The 18,240-nt window shown below is 49.4% G+C and overlaps 1 protein-coding gene across 1 annotated transcript in view; it reads left to right on the top strand.

Annotated features, from left to right (window-relative positions):
* The first annotated feature begins 2,343 nt into the window (after window positions 1-2,343).
* Window positions 2,344-18,240, top strand: part of LOC135057164 (zinc finger protein 436-like) — a 67,460-nt gene continuing 51,563 nt past the window's right edge. Inside the window, exon 1 of the mRNA XM_063963063.1 lies at window positions 2,344-2,554. The gene's annotated coding sequence lies outside the window, so the exon portion shown is untranslated. The remainder of the gene's footprint in view (window positions 2,555-18,240) is intronic.

Here is an 18,240-nt window from a genome sequence, read left to right as displayed (position 1 = left end):
TTTAATTTATCTGATTCAGGAAAAACTACGGGTAGTTTTTTCACACCACACATAATACCCTTTTTTGTGGTACTTGTAGTATCAGAAATGTTCAAAACCTCCTTCATTGCCGTGATCATCTAACGTGTGGCCCTACTGGAAATCACGTTTGTTTCCTCACCGTCGACACTGGAGTCAGTATCCGTGTCTGGGTCTGTGTCGACCATCTGAGGTAACGGGCGCTTTAGAGCCCCTGACGGTGTTTGAGACACCTGAACAGGCACTAACTGATTTGCCGGCTGTCTCATGTCGTCAACAGTCTTTTGTAAAGTGCTGACGCTATCACGTAATTCCTTCCATAAGACCATCCAGTCAGGTGTCGACTCCCTAGGGGGTGACATCACTATTACAGGCAATTGCTCCGCCTCCATATCATTTTCCTCCTCATACATGTCGACACAAACGTACCGACACACAGCACACACACAGGGAATGCTCTGATAGAGGACAGGACCCCACTAGCCCTTTGGGGAGACAGAGGGAGAGTTTGCCAGCACACACCAGAGCGCTATATATATACAGGGATAACCTTATATAAGTGTTTTTCCCTTATATAGCTGCTGTATAGATTAAACTGCCAATTTAGTGCCCCCCCCTCTCTCTTGTTTTACCCTGTTTCTGTAGTGCAGGACTGCAGGGGAGAGTCAGGGAGACGTCCTTCCAGCGGAGCTGTGAGGGAAAATGGCGCTTGTGTGCTGAGGAGATAGGCTCCGCCCCCTTCTCGGCGGCCTTTCTCCCGCTTTTTTAAGGAAAACTGGCAGGGGTTAAATGCATCCATATAGCCCAGGAGCTAAATGTGATGTATTTTTCGCCATCTAAGGTGTTTTTATTGCGTCTCAGGGCGCCCCCCCCCCAGCGCCCTGCACCCTCAGTGACCGGAGTGTGAAGTGTGCTGAGAGCAATGGCGCACAGCTGCGGTGCTGTGCGCTACCTTATTGAAGACAGGACGTCTTCTGCCGCCGATTTCCCGGACCTCTTCAGTCTTCTGGCTCTGTAAGGGGGCCGGCGGCGCGGCTCTGGGACCCATCCATGGCTGGGCCTGTGATCGGTCCCTCTGGAGCTAATGTCCAGTAGCCTAAGAAGCCAATCCATCCTGCACGCAGGTGAGTTCACTTCTTCTCCCCTAAGTCCCTCGTAGCAGTGAGCCTGTTGCCAGCAGGACTCACTGAAAATAAAAAACCTAACTTAAACTTTTACTCTAAGCAGCTCAGGAGAGCCACCTAGTATGCACCCTTCTCGTTCGGGCACAAAAATCTAACTGAGGCTTGGAGGAGGGTCATAGGGGGAGGAGCCAGTGCACACCAGGTAGTCCTAAAGCTTTTACTTTTGTGCCCAGTCTCCTGCGGAGCCGCTATTCCCCATGGTCCTGACGGAGTCCCAGCATCCACAAGGACGTCAGAGAAATAAAGATGAATTATGCCTTTGCTATGGGGATACTTAGTTATCTTCTTTATTTCTACCAGGTGGAAACAATACAAGGAATACCTCGGAGGGACATGTCGTTTCATTTCCAGATTTTAAATTCAAAGATGAGAACATCACACGAGGCTCTCCAGACGGAAACCTAAATATACATCCAGCATTTCACAGTGCAGATATATCTTCTGATCCCTATATTCCTGAGGAATGTTCTCCTAGTAACTCAAATATCGCTGCACATAGTACAGATCGTAACAGTGATAGAATAAACAAATATGATCGAAGTCACACAGGAAAGAAACTATTAAAGTGTTCTGAGTGTGGGGAATTGTTTACACGGAGTCACTTCTTGTTATACATCAGGGATATCACACAGGTGAGAAACCATTTCCACATTCTGAGCGTGGGAAATGTTTTACACAGAAATCACATCAAGTTAAACATAAGAGAAGTCACACAGGGGTGAATCCATTTTCGTGTTATGAGTGTGGGGAATGGTTTCCACGGAAAACACTTCTTGTTAGACATCGGGGATATCACACAGCTGAGAAACCATCTCTGTGTTACGAGCGTGGAGATTTTTTTACACAGAAATCAGATCTTGTTGCACATGAGTGAAAGTCACACAAGTGAGAATATATTTCCATGTTATGAGTGTGGGGAATTGTTTACACGAAAATCACTTCTTAATCATACTTGCCTACCTGACCCTCTCCATGAGGGAGAAAATGCTCTGTTCCTGGACTTTCCTGGTAATGTATGATTGCCATCACCTGTGTTGAGCTAGTTAATTGATAATAAAGGTGTTTCACCACAGGTGATGGCAATCATACATTACCAGGAAAGTCCAGGAACAGAGCACTTTCTCCCTCATGGAGAGGGTCAGGTAGGCAAGTATGTTCTTAATAGACATCAGAACTCACACAGGTGAGAAACCATTTCCGTGCTCTGAGTGTGGGAAATGTTTTACATGGAAATCAGGTCTGGTTACACATCAGAGAACTCACACAGATGAGAGGCCATTTTCTTGTTCTGAGTGTGAGAAATGTTATACCACGAATACACGCCTAGCTAGACATCAGAGAGCTCAGCACAGGTAAGAACCTGTGTAAGACGTCAGAAATACCCATTTGAATTTCCTCTAATTGGCAGATTGGAAATGGTTGCATAAATGTTTTGCATATTTGAAAACCAATAACATTTGTGTTTAGCCCCTTTCTCCCAGAAGGATTTAAAGCATTTTACATATTTGTATAAGGTGAGACAGCCATCTTGGTTGTGCACAATTGCTGTCCTGAGTAATAACTCACATCCTTTCGTGCTCCAATGAAGCTTTTAGTCTAATTCCGTATCGCACCCCAGGTTTCATTCTTGTCAGAACCCGCTTAATCTACCAGTCTGCTTTTGATCTTTGTGGGAGGAAAGCAGTGGAAAACCATGCAAGTGTAACGGGGGTAATCCACGCTAGATTTTGAATAACTGTATTGTGCTATTATGCTAGTGCCTCCACCCAAGCCTCAAAGGTTATGTTCCCCAGGAGTAGGCTTGGGAAAAATCCACTGAGGTCAGATAATATGCAATAACAATCGGTCTAGCAAGACTCATGTAACATCAATTACTATAGTAAAAGAATTAATCCCATATTGAAGAAAAAATTAAGTTTTATTATCTCAGGAACCCTTGTTAGTTCTTGACTCCTTTTAAATGAAATCAGAGGTTAAACAAAAAAAAAACAGTAAATGGACAATAACAGCATTTGTCAAAGAACTGACTTTTATACACAATGTAGTAATTATTCTGTTGCAGACAAACCTTCCCGATCTTTGTCCCCTTTCTGACACTGAACCATCTAGTAACCACCTTGTTCCTTTCTTGAAGGTATTTCTCTTACGGTCACTTGCAGGGCTATCTAGCTACATGGCTTCCATTTTGTAGCTTCTCTATACCTATATCACCTCCCCCAACTCTCCACTCTCACACACCCAATATTAGTTTTCTGAGAATATAATTTAACAACAGAGTAATTATATTTCAACATATTTGAGATCTCAAATTACCCCTTTTTATTTTTGTAAGAGTGCACTTTAAATGTTAACTCAAGCCCGGGCTGAGGATGTCCTGAAGGAGTTAATTCAATGGATGATGGTTATCAGTTAAATTCAAGGCAAACGATGGTTATATGTCTAGAATCCTGCTAATTAGCTGTATTTTATAGATGCTAGAAGTTTATCTCGGCTCATAGAAAGTTATCATCTGAAATTAGTACAATACATTTCTTAATGCTGGTTGCTGGTTAGATAACTTAAACAGCTGGTGAGGTATTTTATTGCCTTGTGGAGAAGGAATAGGCCATCCAGTACTTTTAGTGACAATAACCTGTATAACTCCTGTAGTTCTCAGTCTCTAACACTTAACGGGCAGATTCAAGTGATATAAAGCTGATGGCTGTAAGAATATGTATATGAGTTTCCTCCTGTCCCAGTGCTCTCTGATCAAGAACTGTCAGGGGTACTAAGGCTATGCCAGGGTTTTCATATAGAAATAATATCCAATAGTATTAACCAAATGGTTTAGGGCTGCAGAAAAGGGAGACTTTCCCTGGCAGGTAGCAGTCTTGTATAATTACTAGTTTTACACAGCTGAAGAGTTTGCCTCAGTCAGGGCGAATTGTAGAATCAGCAGTACATTATATCATCCCTTATATGCTATACTTCTTCACAGAATACACTATCCAGCATGCATATAAGCTGTGTATGGCTCTTTGTGCTAGAGGAAGCCTTTTAGTATCTCAGTTAATGAGGGGGGGGTTCATTTTAACTTAGGATCCATTCACTGGGAAAAGCTCTATATGTGAATGAACAGTCTACATAGACAGAGGGATGGCTAACAGTCTTGTTGGTAGAAGAGACTGCTGATAAAACCCTAGCCAGTGTGCTGTGTTGTGAGGGTGACCTTTAAGATCCTCTTGTCACCTCTGGAATATCTCTCTGCGGGCAGCCACACTCACAGTCTCTCCTCCAGACTCGGCCCCACAAACTCAGTCACTGTATACTGGCTCTGGTAATGATTTTAGGACTGAACAGCTGCTACAATCAGGCAGATAAAGGGTGTGGATCGGGACCTTCTCCTCAGCTGGATGCACCTCACTGCTTCCCTGTCAACCAGATGTCACTACAGCCTCCTCAGATAATGTCTCATCCTCCAAATCTGTCCTTTCACTAGTGAGAGATGGCGCTGCGTTTACCACACAGCAGCCCCTGTCAGTGCCTCACTATTCTCCTCACAGCTGTTTCTGTCAGGGCTTCCCGCCTAAGGTAAGCCCCACCCACTCTGGCTTTTCTCTGACTGACCTCCTTGATGAGGGGAGGGGCTGGGTTTGTTTGTTTTTCTACCCAGGATGTTTGCTGCCCCGCTCTCATTCTCCAACAGCTTTTTCATAGTTGCAGCTCATAAGGGGGGCCTTAAAGTTATTAAGTCAGGCACCAGTCACATAGTGACCTTTATTTCATAGGAAAAATACTATAATAATGTTAAACGGATCACATATTTTCATCTGTATCCCCCAACTTTGTATATACCTCCTTTCACATGTTTACATATGTAATGTATATATTTTTCTGACTGTAAACCAAACATTGATAAACTCATATAATAAGAATTTACTTACCGATAATTCTATTTCTCGGAGTCCGTAGTGGATGCTGGGGTTCCTGAAAGGACCATGGGGAATAGCGGCTCCGCAGGAGACAGGGCACAAAAGTAAAGCTTTCCGATCAGGTGGTGTGCACTGGCTCCTCCCCTATGACCCTCCTCCAAGCCAGTTAGGTACTGTGCCCGGACGAGCGTACACAATAAGGGAGGAATTTTGAATCCCGGGTAAGACTCATACCAGCCACACCAATCACACCGTAGAACTTGTGATCTAAACCCAGTTAACAGTATGATAACAGCGGAGCCTCTGAAAAGATGGCTCACAACAATAATAACCCGATTTTTGTAACTATGTACAAGTATTGCAGATAATCCGCACTTGGGATGGGCGCCCAGCATCCACTACGGACTCCGAGAAATAGAATTATCGGTAAGTAAATTCTTATTTTCTCTATCGTCCTAGTGGATGCTGGGGTTCCTGAAAGGACCATGGGGATTATACCAAAGCTCCCAAACGGGCGGGAGAGTGCGGATGACTCTGCAGCACCGAATGAGAGAACTCCAGGTCCTCCTTAGCCAGGGCATCAAATTTGTAGAATTTAGCAAACGTGTTTGCCCCTGACCAAGTAGCTGCTCGGCAAAGTTGTAAAGCCGAGACCCCTCGGGCAGCCGCCCAAGATGAGCCCACCTTCCTTGTGGAATGGGCATTTACATATTTTGGCTGTGGCAGGCCTGCCACAGAATGTGCAAGCTGAATTGTATTACACATCCAACTAGCAATAGTCTGCTTAGAAGCAAGAGCACCCAGTTTGTTGGGTGCATACAGGATAACAGCAAGTCAGTTTTCCTGACTCCAGCCGTCCTGGAACATATTTTCAGGGCCCTGACAACATCTAGCAACTTGGAGTCCTCCAAGTCCCTAGTAGGTGCAAGGCACCACAATAAGCTGGTTCAGGTGAAGCATTGACACCACCTTAGGGAGAGAACTGGGGACGAGTCCGCAGCTCTGCCCTGTCCGAATGGACAAACAGATATGGGCTTTTTTGAGAAAAAACCACCAATTTGACACTCGCCTGGTCCAGGCCAGGGCCAAGAGCATGGTCACTTTTCATGTGATATGCTTCAAATCCACAGATTTGACTGGTTTTAAACCAATGTGATTTGAGGAATCCCAGAACTACGTTGAGATCCCACAGTGCCACTGGAGGCACAAAAGGGGGTTGTATATGCAATACTCCCTTGACAAACTTCTGGACTTCAGGAACTGAAGCCAATTCTTTCTGGAAGAAAATCGACAGGGCCGAAATTTGAACCTTAATGGACCCCAATTTGAGGCCCATAGACACTCCTGTTTGCAGGAAATGCAGGAAACGACCGAGTTGAAATTTCTTTGTGGGGCCTTCCTGGCCTCACACCACGCAACATATTTTCGCCACATGTGGTGATAATGTTGTGCGGTCACCTCCTTTCTGGCTTTGACCAGGGTAGGAATGACCTCTTTCGGAATGCCTTTTTCCCTTAGGATCCGGCTTTCCACCGCCATGCCGACAAACGCAGCTGCGGTAAGTCTTGGAACAGATATGGTACTTGCTGAAGCAAGTCCCTTCTTAGCGGCAGAGGCCATAAGACCTCTGTAAGCATCTCTTGAAGTTCCGGGTACCAAGTCCTTCTTGGCCAATCCGGAGCCATGAGTATAGTTCTTACTCCTCTACGTCTTATAATTCTCAGCACCTTAGGTATGAGAAGCAGAGGAGGGAACACATACACCGACTGGTACACCCACGGTGTTACCAGAACGTCCACAGCTATTGCCTGAGGGTCTCTTGACCTGGCGCAATACCTGTCCCGTTTTTTTTTTTTTTTTTTTATAGACGGGACGCCATCATGTCCACCTTTGGTATTTCCCAACGGTTTACAATCATGTGGAAAAAACTTCCCGATGAAGTTTCCACTCTCCCGGGTGGAGGTCGTGCCTGCTGAGGAAGTCTGCTTCCCAGTTTCCATTCCCGGGATGAAACACTGCTGACAGTGCTATTACATGATTTTCCGCCCAGCGAAAAGTCCTTGCAGTTTTTGCCATTGCCCTCCTGCTTCTTGTGTCGCCCTGTCTGTTTACGTGGGCGACTGCCGTGATGTTTTTCCCACTGGATCAATACCGGCTGACCTTGAAGCAGAGGTCTTGCTAAGCTTAGAGCATTATAAATTTACCCTTAGCTCCAGTATATTTATGTGGAGAAAAGTCTCCAGACTTGATCACACTCCCTGGAAATTTTTTCCTTGTGTGACTGCTCCCCAGCCTCTCGGGCTGGGCTCCGTGGTCACCAACATCCAATCCTGAATGCCGAATCTGCGGCCCTCTAGAAGATGAGCACTCTATAACCACCACAGGAGAGACACCCTTGTCCTTGGATATAGGGTTATCCGCTTATGCATCTGAAGATGCGATCCGGACCATTTGTCCAGCAGATCCCACTGAAAAGTTCTTGCGTGAAATCTGCCGAATGGAATTGCTTCGTAGGAAGCCACCATTTTTACCAGGACCCTTGTGCAATGATGCACTGTTTTTAGGAGGTTCCTGACTAGCTCGGATAACTCCCTGGCTTTCTCTTCCGGGAGAAACACCTTTTTCTGGACTGTGTCCAGAATCATCCCTAGGCACAGCAGACGTGTCGTCGGGATCAGCTGCGATTTTGGAATATTTTGAATCCACCCGTGCTGTTGTAGCAGTATCCGAGATAGTGCTACTCCGACCTCCAACTGTTCCCTGGACTATGCCCTTATCAGGAGATCGTCCAAGTAAGGGATAATTAAGACGCCTTTTCTTCGAAGAAGAATCATCATTTCGGCCATTACCTTGGTAAAGACCCGGGGTGCCGTGGACAATCCAAACGGCAGCGTCTGAAACTGATAGTGACAGTTCTGCACCACGAACCTGAGGTACCCTTAGTGAGAAGGGCAAATTTGGGACATAGAGGTAAGCATCCCTGATGTCCCGGGACACTATATAGTCCCCTTCTTCCTGGTTCGTTATCACTGCTCTGAGTGACTCCATCTTGATTTGAACCTTTGTAAGTGTTCAAAAAATTTTTTAGAATAAGTCTCACCTAGCCTTCTGGCTTCAGTACCACAATATAGTGTGGAATAATACCCCTTTTCTTGTAGTAGGAGGGGTAATTTAATTATCACCTGCTGGGAATACAGCTTGTGAATTTTTTCCCATACTGCCTCCTTGTCGGAGGGAGACCTTGGTAAAGCAGACTTCAGGAGCCTGCGAAGGGGAAACGTCTCGACATTCCAATCTGTACCCCTGGGATACTACTTGTAGGATCCAGGGGTCCTGTACGGTCTCAGCGCCATGCTGAGAACTTGTCAGAAGCGGTGGAACGCTTCTGTTCCTGGGAATGGGCTGCCTGCTGCAGTCTTCTTCCCTTTCCTCTATCCCTGGGCAGATATGATCTTATAGGGACGAAAGGACTGAGGCTGAAAAGACGGTGTCTTTTTCTGCAGAGATGTGACTTAGGGTAAAAACGGCGGATTTTCCAGCAGTTGCCGTGGCCACCAGGTCCGATGGACCGACCCCAAATAACTCCTCTTCCTTTATACGGCAATACACCTTTGTGCCGTTTGGAATCTGCATCACCTGACCACTGTCGTGTCCATAACATCTTCTGGCAGATATGGACATCGCATTTACTCTTGATGCCAGAGTGCAAATATCCCTCTGTGCATCTCGCATATATAGAAATGCATCCTTTAAATGCTCTATAGTCAATAAAATACTGTCCCTGTCAAGGGTATCAATATTTTTAGTCAGGGAATCCGACCAAGCCACCCCAGCTCTGCACATCCAGGCTGAGGCGATCGCTGGTCGCAGTATAACACCAGTATGTGTGTATATACTTTTTATGATATTTTCCAGCCTCCTGTCAGCTGGTCCTTGAGGACGGCCCTATCTATAGACGGTACCGCCACTTGTTTTGATAAGCGTGTGAGCGCCTTATCCACCCTAAGGGGTGTTTCCCAACGCGCCCTAACTTCTGGCGGGAAAGGGTATACCGCCCATAATTTTCTATCGGGGGGAACCCACGCATCATCACACACTTTATTTAATTTATCTGATTCAGGAAAAACTATGGTAGTTTTTTCACATCCCACATAATACCCTCTTTTGTGGTACTTGTAGTATCAGAAATATGTAACACCTCCTTCATTGCCTTTAACGTGTGGCCCTAATAAGGAATACGTTTGTTTATTCACCGTCGACATTGGATTCAGTGTCCCTGTCTGTGTCTGTGTCGACCGACTAAAGTAAACGGGCGTTTTAAAACCCCTGACTGTGTTTTTGAGACGTCTGGACCGGTACTAATTGTTTGTCGGCCGTCTCATGTCGTCAACCGACCTTGCAGCGTGTTGACATTATCACGTAATTCCCTAAATAAGCCATCCATTCCGGTGTCGACTCCCTAGAGAGTGACATCACCATTACAGGCAATTGCTCCGCCTCCTCACCAACATCGTCCTCATACATGTCGACACACACGTACCGACACACAGCACACACACAGGGAATGCTCTGATAGAGGACAGGACCCACTAGCCCTTTGGAGAGACAGAGGGAGAGTTTACCAGCACACACCAAAAACGCTATAATTATATAGGGACAACCTTATATAAGTGTTTTCCCTTATAGCATCTTTTTTATATATTTCTAACGCCAAATTAGTGCCCCCCCTCTCTGTTTTAACCCTGTTTCTGTAGTGCAGTGCAGGGGAGAGCCTGGGAGCCTTCCCTCCAGCCTTTCTGTGAGGGAAAATGGCGCTGTGTGCTGAGGAGATAGGCCCCGCCCCTTTTTCGGCGGCCTCGTCTCCCGCTCTTAACGGATTCTGGCAGGGGTTAAATATCTCCATATAGCCTCCGGAGGCTATATGTGAGGTATTTTTAGCCAAAATAGGTATTCATTTGCCTCCCAGGGCGCCCCCCTCCCAGCGCCCTGCACCCTCAGTGACTGCCGTGTGAAGTGTGCTGAGAGGAAAATGGCGCACAGCTGCAGTGCTGTGCGCTACCTTTAGAAGACTGAGGAGTCTTCTGCCGCCGATTCTGGACCTCTTCTTACTTCAGCATCTGCAAGGGGGCCGGCGGCAAGGCTCCGGTGACCATCCAGGCTGTACCTGTGATCGTCCCTCTGGAGCTGATGTCCAGTAGCCAAGAAGCCAATCCATCCTGCACGCAGGTGAGTTCACTTCTTCTCCCCTAAGTCCCTCGTTGCAGTGATCCTGTTGCCAGCAGGACTCACTGTAAAATAAAAAACCTAAGCTAAACTTTTCTAAGCAGCTCTTTAGGAGAGCCACCTAGATTGCACCCTTCTCGTCCGGGCACAAAAATCTAACTGGCTTGGAGGAGGGTCATAGGGGGAGGAGCCAGTGCACACCACCTGATCGGAAAGCTTTACTTTTGTGCCCTGTCTCCTGCGGAGCCGCTATTCCCCATGGTCCTTTCAGGAACCCCAGCATCCACTAGGACGATAGAGAAAAGGTGTTACACAAGCATGAAGAGAACATGCAGATGCACACAATTAGCGCCTTGTGAATCATATCTGGCATCCCAGCACAGCGAGTCTGCAACACTGACCACTGTGCCACCATACATACAGACACCATCTAGTAACGTGTAGGTCCTTCCACTCAGATTACAGCAGCAGCACAACGGAGCATGGACACCACAAGCTCTCTGAAGTACTGTGTTCTGTACACCATGCCTCCTGAGGGATGCTCCGCAATTCCCTAATATTCACCAGTGATCATTCCATGCCATTGATGGCATATTGTACTGTATCCCACGTGTGTTATATTGGGTATATATCTGGGGAATGAGAGCGGCTGACTCAGGAACGCTCCACCAGCCATAATATGTTGGCTAGGGATCTGTGCGGTGGCACATTGTTGTGCCCACTCCCATCTGAGTGACTGCATGCCATGTATGGGTGTAACTGATCCACAATGATGGTTACATACAGTAGTGTCCTTCGGGCAGTGATGTCTGCAGATCTATGTGGGTCCTAATGGACAGCACAGTTGTTAAAATATTTAGCACTGCTCCCTCACATGACTGAGGTCTTAGGTTAGATTCCCTCCATGGGCCTAACTGTGGATTTTGTATATTCATCCTTGTGCCTGCATGGTTTTTGTCCAGGTACTCTGGTTTCATCCCATATTCCAAAATATACTGGTAGGTTAGATGTCTCCCAATAAAAATTGAACTGTTACATATAGGTGTTTGTACATATACAGATGAAGATGTATGAGGTTAGCTATATAGATTGTAATCTCCACAGGAGCAGGGACTGATGTGAATGGACAAGTGTCCTTTGTAATGTTCTGTGGAATATGTGTATGTTTTATAACGAACTGGTAATAAATAACAAAAGACTCCACAACGTAACAGCCATTGTCTCCCTCGAGTTTCCTTTGTTGGGATGAAGCCATCATTGCCTTGTGGGGTTTTCTCATCCATCTGCGTTAAATGTTTGAAACCTCAACTCGTCAGACCAGGCTACACGTTTCCAGTCCTCTTGTGCGCAGTGGTGGTGTTTACGAGGCCAGGCAATGCCCAGAGCATTGTGCCGTGGGTCTGCAATCGGACACGAGTGACCATTGGCTACTGTACCACAATCTGCGAGATGACACTGTCCACGATCATCCACAGTTCTCCGTTGGACACAGTGGTTACACCCTGTAGGTCTTCTTTGATTTGTAGTCGTCGTATACACTAGATATACGCGGTCGAGTCGCATTATTATGACCACCGGTCACCTGCGACCCCTGTGTCCAGTGCCCAGTCTAAGAAACAACAGGCCAGAGCCCGAAACTGGTGCCAGGGGGTCCCTTGTGGCCCCTACATCTAGTGCCCAGTCTAACAAATAATAGGCCGGAACCTGAAACTGGTGCCAGGGGGTCCTTTGTGGTCCCTAAGTCTAGTGCCCAGTCTAACAAATAATAGGCCGGAGCCTGAAACTGGTGCCAGGGGGTCACCTGCGACCCCTATGTCTAGTGCCCAGTCTAAAAAACAAAAGGCTGGAGACCGAAACTGGTGCCAGGTGGTCCCTTGTGGCCCCTACAACTAGTGACCAGTCTAACAAACAACAGGCCGGTGCCTGAAACTGGTTCAAAGGGGTCACCTGTTACCCCCGTGTCTAAAGCCCAGTCTAAAAAACAACAGGGCGGAGCCTGAAACTGGTGCCAGGGGGTCCTTTGCGGCACCTACGTCTAGTGCCCAGTCTAACAAATAATAGGCCAGAGCCTGAAACTGGTGCCAGGGGGTCACCTGTGACCCCTGCATCTAGAGCCCAGTCTAACAAACAACAGGCCGGAGCCTGAAACTGGTGCCAGGGGGTCACCTGCGACCCCTGCGTCTAGAGCCCAGTCTAACAAACAACAGGCCGGAGCCTGAAACTGGTGCCAGGAGGTCCCTTGCGACCCCTACGTCCAGTGCCCAGTCTAAGAAACAGCAGGCCGGGGTATGGAACTGGTGCCAGGGGGTCACCTTAGGCCCCTACATCTAGTGCCCAGTCTAACAAACAACAGGCCTGAGCAGGAAATTGGTGCCAGGGGGTCACATGCGACCCTGATCTCTAGTGCCCAATCTAACAAACAAAAGGCCGGAGCCTGAAACTGGTGCCATGGGGTCCCTTGCGACCTCTACGTATAGTGCCCAGTCTAACTAACAACATGCCTGAGTACGAAACTGGTGCCAGGGGGTCACCTGCGGCCCCTATATCTAGTGCCCAGTCTAACAAACAACAGGCCGGAGCCTGAAACTGGTGCCAAGGGGTCACCTGTTACCCCTGCGTCTTAAGCCCAGTCTAACAAACAACAGGCCGAAGACTGAAACTGGTGCCAGGGGGTCCCTTGTGGCCCCTACGTCTAGTTCCCAGTCTAACAAATAATAGGCCGGAGCCTGAAACTGGTGCAAGGGGGGTCACCTGTGACCCCTGTGTCTAGTGCCCAGTCTAAGAAACAACAGGTCGGGCCCAAAACTGGTGCCAGGGGGTCACCTGCGACCCCTGCTTCTAGAGCCCAGTCTAACAAACAACAGGCCGGAGCCTGAAACTGGCGCCAGGAGGTCCCTTGCGACCCCTACGTCAAGTGCCCAGTCTAAGAAACACCAGGCCGGGGTTTGTATCTATTGGCTGGTGCCCAGTCTAACAAACAACAGGCCTGAGCAGGAAATTGGTGCCAGGGGGTCACATGCGACCCTGATCTCTAGTGCCCAATCTAACAAACAAAAGGCCGGAGCCTGAAACTGGTGCCAGGGGGTCCCTTTCGACCTCTACGTATAGTGCCCAGTCTAAGAAACACCTGGCCGGTGTTTGTATCTATTGGCTGGTGCCCAGTCTAACAAATAACAGGCCTGAGCAGGAAATTGGTGCCAGGGGGTCACATGCGACCCTGATCTCTAGTGCCCAATCTAACAAACAAAAGGCCGGAGCCTGAAACTGGTGCCAGGGGGTCCCTTTCGACCTCTACGTATAGTGCCCAGTCTAACTAACAACATGCCTGAGTACGAAACTGGTGCCAGGGGGTCACCTGCGACCCCTATGTCTAGTGCCCAGTCTAAAAAACAAAAGTCTGGAGACCGAAACTGGTGCCAGGGGGTCCCTTGTGGCCCCTACGTCTAGTTCCCAGTCTAACAAATAATAGGCCGGAGCCTGAAACTGGTGCAAGGGGGTCACCTGTGACCCCTGTGTCTAGTGCCTAGTCTAACAAACAACAGGATGAAGAATGAAACTGGTGCCAGGGGTCCTTTGTGGCCCCTACTTCTAGTGCCCAGTCTAACAAATAATAGGCCGGAGCCTAAAACTGGTGCCAGGGGGTCACCTGTGACCCCTGTGCCTAGTGCCCAGTATAAGAAACAACAGGTCGGGCCCAAAACTGGTGCCAGGGGGGCACCTGCGACCCCTGCTTCTAGAGCCCAGTCTAACAAACAACAGGCTGGAGCCTGAAACTGGTGCCAGGAGGTCCCTTGCGACCCCTACGTCCACTGCCCAGTCTAAGAAACAGCAGGCCGGGGTTTGGAACTGATGCCATTTGGTCCTTTATGGCCCCTACAACTAGTGCCCAGTTTAACAAACAACAGGCCGGAGCCTGAAACTGGTTCAAAGGGGTCACCTGTTACCCCTGTGTCTAAAGCCCAGTCTAACAAACAAAAGGCCGAAGCCTGAAACTGGTGCCAGGGGGTCCTTTGTGGCCCCTACGTCTAGTGCCCACTCTAACAAATAAAAGTCCGGAGCCTGAAACTGGTGCCAGGGGGTCACCTGTGACCCCTGTGTCTAGTGCCCAGTCTAAGAAACAACAGGTCGGGCCCAAAACTGGTGCCAGGGGGTCACCTGCAACCCCTGCGTCTAGAGCCCAGTCTAACAAACAACAGGCCGGAGCCTGAAACTGGTGCCAAGAGGTCCCTTGCGAACCCTAAGTCCAGTGCCCAGTCTAAGAAACAGCAGGCCGGGGTATGGAACTGGTGCCAGGGGGTCACCGTAGGCCCCTACACATAGTGCCCAGTCTAACAAACAACCGGCCTGAGCAGGAAACTGGTGCCAGGGGGTCACATGCAAACCTGATCTCTAGTGCCCAATCTAACAAACAAAAGGCCGGAGCCTGAAACTGGTGCCAGGGGGTCCCTTTCAACCTCTACGTATAGTGCCCAGTCTAACTAACAACATGCCTGAGTATGAAACTGGTGCCAGGGGGTCACCTGCGGCCCCTATGTCTAGTGCCCAGTCTAAAAAACAAAAGGCTGGAGACCAAAACTGGTGCCAGGTGGTCCCTTGTGGCCCCTACAACTAGTGACCAGTCTAACAAACAACAGGCCGGAGCCTGAAACTGGTTCAAAGGGGTCACCTGTTACCCCTGTGTCTAAAGCCCAGTCTAACAAACAACAGGCCAGAGCCTGAAACTGGTGCCAGGGGGTCCTTTGTGGCACCTACGTCTAGTGCCCAGTCTAACAAATAATAGGCCGGAGCCTGAAACTGGTGCCAGGGGGTCCCTTGTGGCCCCTACGTCTAGTGCCCAGTCTAGCAAATAATAGGCAGAAGCCTGAAACTGGCGCCAGGGGGTCACCTGCGACCCCTGTGTCTAGTGCCCAGTCTAAGAAACAACAGGCCAGAGCCCGAAACTGGTGCCAGGGGGTCCCTTGTGGCCCCTACATCTTGTGCCCAGTCTAACAAATAATAGGCCGGAACCTGAAACTAGTGCCAGGGGGTCCCTTGTGGCCCCTAAGTCTAGTGCCCAGTCTAACAAATAATAGGCCGGAGCCTGAAACTGGTGCAAGGGGGTCACCTGTGACCCCTGTGTCTAGTGCCCAGTCTAAGAAACAACAGGTCGGGCCCAAAACTGGTGCCAGGGGGTCACCTGCGACCCCTGCGTCTAGAGCCCAGTCTAACAAACAACAGGCCGGAGCCTCAAACTGGTGCCAGGAGGTCCCTTGCGACCCCTACGTCCAGTGCCCAGTCTAAGAAACAGCAGGCCGGGGTTTGGAACTGGTGCCAGGGGGTCACCTTAGGCCCCTACATCTAGTGCCCAGTCTAACAAACAACAGGCCTGAGCAGGAAATTGATGCCAGGGGGTCACTTGCGACCCTTATCTCTAGTGCCCAATCTAACAAACAAAAGGCCGGAGCCTGAAACTGGTGCCAGGAGGTCCCTTTCGACCTCTACGTATAGTGCCCAGTCTAACTAACAACATGCCTGAGTACGAAACTGGTGCCAGGGGGTCACCTGCGGCCCCTATATCTAGTGCCCAGTCTAACAAACAACAGGCCGGAGCCTGAAACTTGTGCCAAGGGGTCACATGTGACCCCTGTGTCTAGTGCCTAGTCTAACAAATAATAGGCCGGAGCCTGAAACTGGTGCAAGGGGGTCACATGTGACCCCTGTGTCTAGTGCCTAGTCTAACAAACAACAATCCGGAGCCTGAAACTGGTGCCAGGGGGTCCCTTGTGGCCCCTACAACTAGTGCCCAGTCTAACAAACAACAGTCCAGAGCCTGAAACTGGTGCCAGGAGGTCCAGTGCGACACCTACGTCCAGTGCCCAGTCTAAAAAACAATAGGCTGGAGACCGAAACTGGTGCCAGGGGGTCCCTTGTGGCCCCTACGTCTAGTGCCCAGTCTAACAAATAATAGGCCGGAGCCTGAAACTGGTGCAAGGGGGTCACATGTGACCCCTGTGTCTAGTGCCTAGTCTAACAAACAACAATCCGGAGCCTGAAACTGGTGCCAGGGGGTCCCTTGTGGCCCCTACAACTAGTGCCCAGTCTAACAAACAACAGTCCAGAGCCTGAAACTGGTGCCAGGAGGTCCAGTGCGACACCTACGTCCAGTGCCCAGTCTAAAAAACACCAGGCCGGAGCTCGGAACTGGTGCCAGGGCGTCACCTGCGGACCCTACATCTAGTGCCCAGTCTAACAAACAATAGGCCTTAGCAAGAAATTGTTTCAAGGGGGTCACCTGCGACCCTGATGTCTAGTGCCCAGTCTATAAAACAAAAGGTTGGAGACCGAAACTGGTGCCAGGGGGTCCCTTGTGGCCCCTACATCTAGTGCCCAGTCTAACAAACAATAGGCCTTAGCAAGAAATTGTTTCAAGGGGGTCACCTGCGACCCTGATGTCTAGTGCCCAGTCTATAAAACAAAAGGTTGGAGACCGAAACTGGTGCCAGGGGGTCCCTTGTGGCCCCTACATCTAGTGCCCAGTCTAACTAATCACATGCCTGAGTACGAAACTGGTGCCAGGGGGTCACCTGCGACCCCGAGGTCTAGTGCCCAGTCTATAAAACAAAAGGTTGGAGACCGAAACCCCTACATCTAGTGCCCAGTCTAACAAATAATAGGCCGGAGACTGAAACTGGTGCCAGGGGGTCCCTTGTGGCCCCTACGTCTAGTGCCCAGTCTAACAAATAATAGGCCGGAGCGTGAAACTGGTGCAAAGGTTTCACCTGTGACCCCTGTGTCGAGAGCCCAGTCTAAGAAACAACAGGTCAGGCCCAAAACTGGTGCCAGGGGGTCACCTGTGACCTCTGCGTCTAGTGCCCAGTCTAACAAACAACAGGCCGGAGCCTGAAACTGGTGCCAGGCGGTCCCTTGCGACCCCTACGTCCAGTGCCCAGTCTAAGAAAGAGCAAGCCGGGGTTTGGAACTGGAGCCAGGGGGTCACCTTAGGCCCCTACATCTAGTGCCCAGTCTAACAAACAACAGGCCTGAGCAGGAAATTGGTGCCAGGGGGTCACGTGAACCTGATCTCTAGTGCCCAATCTAACAATCAAAAGGCCGGATCCTGAAACTGGTGCCAGGGGGTCCCTTTCGACCTCTACATATAGTGCCCAGTCTAACTAACAACATGCCTGAGTACGAAACTGGTGCCAGGGGGTCCCTTGTGGCCCCTACGTCTAGTGCCCAGTCTAACAAATTATAGGCCGGAGCCTGAAACTGGTGCAAGGGGGTCACCTGTGACCCCTGTGTCTAGTGCCTAGTCTAACAAACAACAGGACGGAGCCTGAAACTGGTGCCAGGGGGTCCTTTGTGGCCCCTACGTCTAGTGCCCAGTCTAACAAATAATAGGCCGGAGCCTGAAACTGGTGCCAGGGGTTCACCTCTGACCCCTGTGTCTAGTGCCCAGTATAAGAAACAACAGGTCGGGCCCAAAACTGGTGCCAGGGGGTCACCTGCGACCACTGCTTCTAGAGCCCAGTCTAACAAACAACAGGCTGGAGCCTGAAACTGGTGCCAGGAGGTCCCTTGCGAGTCTAATACAACGGACTCGGAGAGGACGCCAGTCACGTCCTCTCCCGATCACTCTCAATGCACGTGTGAAAATGGCGGCGACGCGCGGCTCCTTATATAGAATCCGAGTCTCGCGAGAATCCGACAGCGGGATGATGACGTTCGGGCGTGCTCGGGTTAACCGAGCAAGGCGGGAGGATCCGAGTCGCTCGGACCCGTGTAAAAAAAAGGTGAAGTTCGGGCGGGTTCGGATTCCGAGGAACCGAACCCGCTCATCACTACTTGCGACCCCTACGTACACTGCCCAGTCTAAGAAACAGCAGGCCGGGGTTTGGAACTGATGCCATTTGGTCCTTTGTGGC

Source organism: Pseudophryne corroboree, chromosome 3 (assembly GCF_028390025.1).
Source record: "Pseudophryne corroboree isolate aPseCor3 chromosome 3, aPseCor3.hap2, whole genome shotgun sequence".
NCBI lineage: Eukaryota > Metazoa > Chordata > Amphibia > Anura > Myobatrachidae > Pseudophryne > Pseudophryne corroboree.
This window is presented reverse-complemented; position numbering and strand designations above follow the sequence as displayed.